The sequence below is a fragment of the Octopus bimaculoides genome, chromosome 6, assembly GCF_001194135.2.
Source record: "Octopus bimaculoides isolate UCB-OBI-ISO-001 chromosome 6, ASM119413v2, whole genome shotgun sequence".
NCBI classification, from domain to species: domain Eukaryota; kingdom Metazoa; phylum Mollusca; class Cephalopoda; order Octopoda; family Octopodidae; genus Octopus; species Octopus bimaculoides.
Genome location: NC_068986.1, coordinates 106,200,836 through 106,207,123, shown reverse-complemented (window position 1 = coordinate 106,207,123; position 6,288 = coordinate 106,200,836). Strand labels below are relative to the sequence as shown.

General features: G+C 34.1%; 1 protein-coding gene across 7 annotated transcripts in view; it reads right to left on the bottom strand.

Annotated features, from left to right (window-relative positions):
• Positions 1-6,288, bottom strand: part of LOC106871985 (FMRFamide receptor) — a 337,948-nt gene that overhangs the window by 247,402 nt on the left and 84,258 nt on the right. The gene's annotated exons all lie outside the window — the stretch shown is intronic.

The window sequence follows — 6,288 nt, the reverse complement described above, 5'->3', positions numbered from 1 at the left end:
ATATATATACACTGCGGCTCTGATGGAGCACCGCCTTTAGTCGAAGAAATCGACACCAGGACTTATTCTTGATAAGCCTACTACTTATTTTATCGTGCTCTTTTGCCGAACCGCTAAGTTACGGGGACGTAAGCTCACCAACATCGAGTATCGAGCGATGGTGGGGGGGGGGCAAACACAGACACACAAATATACACACACACAGATATATATATGGGTATGTATACCAGATGTGTGTGTGTCTGTCTGTCTGTGTCTGTGTCTGTGTGTGTGTGTGTGTGTGTACACACACGACTGGTTAAACAAAGCTCCTATAGTTATTTAGTACTGAAAATGCGCTCATTGAAAATCGCGATAATTATTCAAATTTCTGATAGCTTGAATATTTTAATGAAGACGTAAAATAATAAAATGGAGACGGTAACTTTTTATTTACGAGACAGCAGCAATTTAATTTTTGCAATTATTATAAGTAATGTCTAGAATGACAGTCAAATGATTAAATATCCAAATAAAACAAAGATGAAATCAGTAGGAACCCGTAACTAATTTAATCCTAAACTAAGTCAAGGCACGAAGCATAATTAATTTACATTATATTAATATTCATAATATTTAAATATGATTCAAACACATATAACTTTAAAGGAAGATGTAAATATTTAGCCTTAGCTTCTCGAAATTTCCATCACATTAAAGATGGTTCCTGTTCTCAGCTCTGACTTTTCGATGGCTTCAATCAACCAAAGAAGTTGGATGAAAGTTTAGTCAAACCCTGATAGGAATGTTATTATTTTTTGTTAAAGAATCCTATTAATGTCATGGCTAATGCGTACTAACATCTAGTAATGTTAAGTACAGCATCTGAAATTATCAAATTATCTAGTATACTATGACGCTGGTGTTTAACACAGTATCGAAATAGTATTCCATCAGATTATGAAAAAGAACTAATAATTACTTGAAATGAAATTACAAGATGACTATCGAATGGCCATTACAAGATGACCATCAAAGTAGTTTATGGTGTGTCTTTCGTAGTTATTTCGTTCGTCGTAGCAGAAAATGATTTGAGGTAAAGTAAAGTTATTGTCAACATCGGAATATTAAATATCAGTACCCATTTTATTGATCTTATGAGTGTATGATAGAAAATATTAACAATGAGCTTCATTTAAACTTAGCACCTTAGTTTAAAATCTATTTACTATTCAAGCACTCAGTTCAAATATGCTTCAATGTACCATACTGTAAATATGCATGCGTCCACCTTGGATGCTTTTCAAAAACGTGTCCGCCTTGGATGCTTTTCAAAACGTGACCGCCTTGGATGCTTTCCAAAAATCTCCAACAAATAAAGAGCAAGTTTCTAATCCTTAAGTAAGATCGGTTCCTTGGAAGTAAGACATCTTTAACTCAGTAATCATGTATGTGTATACATGTGTGTATGCATGTAAGTATACATATATGCATATATACAGAATGTGTCTTCATGTATGTACGAGTTTTTCATTCATGAACCATGTTATTGTGGAGCTGTATATTTTGACTTTCATATGTGTGCATGCGTTGGATATAATGCGTGTGCATATATATATATATATATATATATATATATATATATATATATATATATGAATCTCTCTCTCTCTCTCTCTCTCTATATATATATATATATATACATATATATTTACATATGTATGCACATATATATATGCGTGTATGTGTGTGTGTGTGTGTGTGTGTGTGTGTGTGTGTGTGTGTATGCATCTATGTATATGTGTATATGTATATAGATATGCATATAAATGAATATATATATATATAGATAGATAGATATACACAGGCACACACATATCTAGCAGACACACAGATAAGTCAAATTTACTTCTTTCCTTATCCTATTGAAATAGTAATCGATTTCGACTCTTAACGGAGTCACATCAGAGATATCTACCTTACTTGACCTGTCCCAGAGAAACAAGCAGCCAATCCGTTCTCAATCACAACAAGCCTATTAATTTTAGAGCACGAAAGCTACTAATTTGCATACTCTAGATAGTTATGCTTGCGTAGGTCTATATATGAATATACATGTACTTACCACAGGCTGAGCTTCTGGGATGTTTTACATATTTTTATATTTGTATTCACGGTTGTAATTATAAGTTTTTAATTAGATGAGTTCCTTTTGGCGTTGTGGGACCCAGCTCCTCAAAATTAATTCTAAGTCAGTTAGTGCCCAATGATTATGAGAACAAATCGAAGTTGTTAATGCAGGTAGACCATCTGCATATTTTTCATTAGTCCAGTATCAAGGTCTACTTTATCTCTTAATTTTATGTTAATGGGTAAATAAGTATACTTTCATTTCTTAGCATGCATCACAGCCTTAATTCCTAGCTGAATATTGGACGACGAGTTGCCTCCACTGCGTGTCATCTCCTGCAGCTATTTTGCATCTGTCCAGGTCAATTGCAGTTCCCGGAAGTCCTCACACAGTGTACTGCGCTAGATTTTGGCCAGTCCTCCTCTCCTTCTCAATGCAGTGTGTGGCAGTCTGTGTTCCTGTAACCGTATTATATATCCAAGCAATCGCAATCTTCGCTTCTTGACGATGTCTGCATGGATATATGTTTTTATATATGTTTGTATATTTATATGCATGGGTGCGTGTGTGTGTGTGTGTGTGTGTGTGTGTGTGTGTGTGTGTGTTAAATTTCTTCAAATTTCTCACTCATAGAGAAAGCGTTACTTTCTTGACTAATACACAAGAAACTTTCATTAGAATTCATACAGCGAACAGGCTGGGCGTATATTTATATACGTTATCAATCATATATATATATATGTACCTATAATTGTGTGTATCTATGTATTCATGCGCATGTGTAGGCATATACTTTTTTACTCGTTTACTTGTTTCAGTCATTTGACTGTGGCCATGCTGGAGCACCGCCTTTAGTCGAGCAAATCAACCCCAGGACTTATTCTTTGGATGCCTAGTACTTATTCTATCGGTCTCTCTTGCCGAACCGCTAAGTTACGGGGACATAAACACACCAGCATCGGTTGTCAAGCAATGGTGGGGGGACAAACACAGACACACAAACACACATACAAATATATATATATATATATACATATATACGACGGGCTTCTTTTAGTTTCCGTCTACCAAATCCACTCACAAGGCTTTGGTCGGCCCGAGGCTATAGTAGAAGACACTTGCCCAAAGTGCCACGCAGTAGGACTGAACTCGGAATCACGTGGTTGGTAAGCAAGCTACTTACCACACAGCCACTCCTGCGCCTATATACACATGTAATAACATGGACGCAAGCATAGAGAGATTTCATATGTGTATTTTATTATAAACTGCATTTTATATATTTATGTATCTTCCCACGAATGTATCTGTGTATATATTTTTATTATAACCGTAAACACAGTTTGACTTGAGTGTGTGTGTGTGTATGTGTGTATATGTTTAGATTTGTGTTTATTTGTAAGTATATATTTCCATGTGTGTGAATTTGCATGTTTATATTTGTATATATCCGTACATACCACAAGCTAAACATCATGTATTTTTTTGCTATTTTCAGTTTTATCAAGACCTTGTTTATTTCTAATAAATAATGTATGTTTCTAATTAACCACCTTCTTACTGACTTCGTGAATTTCGGCTTCTCAAGAGTATTACTGAGGCAGTTCTATTATGAACAGCTTCAATAACCACAGCTAGAGGTTATATTCCTTCGTAGAGTATCCGTAGTCGTGTAGCCGTAGATTGTCTTCGTTAAGCCGTTCGAAATATTTGCATTATTTTTTCTTTTATGCTATCATCCACTGGGAACTTTATAACTATGCCTGGCGAATGATGCTTACATTTTACAGTGTTATGGTAAAATTCCCTCCATCCGTATTCTTTCATTTAATGAGTAACCCTTACACATCAGAGTATTGTTTTATATTTTGATCTTCATGTATAGGCTAAGAGCCAATTACATTCTGTACAAATATATAGGGAAGAAATTTCACTAATGAAATGAGGAAAATAAGAGACGGACAAACATGCATACTACATACATTCTTATAAGCACCCGAAGCACCCAACACACAGACAATTACAAGAGTATGTCCGCATTAATGGAACATCCCGAGTACTAAATAGGAAATATACATACGCGTCATACCTCAATACCTACAGTTTATATATACACAGATACTGTAGTTAATGGGCTGTTATGCAGTCATGTGTGTGTATATGTATGTATGTATGTATATCTATCTATCTATATATGTATAAATGTATATGTGTGTATATATATATATATATATATATATGTGTGTGTGTGTGTGTGTGTGTGTGTGTGTGTGTGTGTGTGTGTGTGTGTGTGTGTGTGTGTGTGTGTGTGTGTAGGTAACTGGATCCGTATATGGACAGGTAGATAGTTAACTAGACAGGTACATAGGTTATACGGACAGACGGGCACACACATACACACACCTGCATACATACATACATACATACATACATACAAATGAAGACTGAAACACATGTCCGTATAGACACATGCTCACTTCACACAAGAAAATATATGGAGATACACATCCATACATAACAGACACACATACATGGTCCACAAACACACCCAAACATGCACACACATGGAGAGAGATGTACACACACTCACACATACAAATACACACACAGATATAAGCACACAAGCTGAACACACGCAAACACACAAACACAAACATAAACACATAAGCACATGGATATGCAGAATACATACATACAAACGTACACACTTGCATACGTATATATATTCATACACACATGCACATACATGCATGCATACACACATATACGGACATACATACACACATACATATATACATACATACATACATATATGTATATGCGCACGCACACTGACGTACACGTATGCTCACAAACAAACAAACAAACAAAAGAACGCAGTTCCAATAATGCGCAAAATCAACGAGTATTAAAAAGGTTGCAAGACGCAACGAAAATTTTAGACAAAATAAATAAGTAAATGAGTGGAAATAGAACCGGTGAGTGTGTTAAATAATAAGGCACTCAAAGAGGATGACTCTTCCCAGAGACAATGATATATATATATATATGACAAGAAATAATATTTGTCTCTTTTCATGGAAACAAACAGGTTTATAGGACTGCAAAAAAGAAGTGCTCAAGTGTAAATGAGACAAAGAAAGAAATATTGATCATAAAATCAACATCAAATTCGAGTCAACGACTTCATATATAACACCAGACCTCAAACATTTAATCATATATAAATATTACCATGCTTCTTAAACATATAAAAAATATACATATACGTAAAAACACAGAAGGTAAAAATATATATGCGAATAAAATACAAATATAGAACGGCCTATCAAAATGATAAATATAAGCAACAAAGAAATTCATAAAAATTCTAAAGCGTGTCATGCTACCAAAAAACAAATAAACAAAGATAAAATAAAATAAACGACTAAAAATATTTTAAAAAGTTATTTTACTCCCTTCACACAAAAGTATGTACATAAAAGTTCAATTTTTAAAACAATGATCTGCTAGAGTCCATGAGGAAACAGAGTCCCACAAGTTCAATTCAAACACATCTATGGTCATTTCGGTAGCTCACTACCGCAGTTTGATTACATTAGAGTGCATCATGTCGCTGACTCCCTCATCAGTACGAACAGGAAACAGAGAACACTCACAGAGTAAAACTAAAAAGTCATTGTCATGATGCACTATAATGTAATCAAACCGCGGTAGTGAACTCCTTAAATGATCTTAGATGTGTTTGAATTGATCTTATGGAACTCTGTTTGATCATGGAGTCTAACCTACCATGGTTTTGGAAATCTAACTTTTGTGCACGTACTTTTGTGTGAGGGGAGTAAAATAACTTTTTAAAATGTTTTTAGTCACTTATTTTATTTTATCTTAGTTTATTAGTTTTTTGGTAGCATGACACGCTTTAGAATTCTTATGAATCTTTTTGTCGTTTATATTTATCTTTTTGATAGGCCGTTCTAAATTTGTATTTTATTCGCATATATATTTTTTACCTTCTGTGTTTTTATTTTATGTATATGTATATTTTTTATATGTATAAGAACCATGGTAATATTTATATATAATTAAATGTTTGAGGTCGGGTGTGATATATAAAGTCGTTGACTCGAGTTTGATGTTTTTTCTATGATCAATATATATATATACGAATATATATA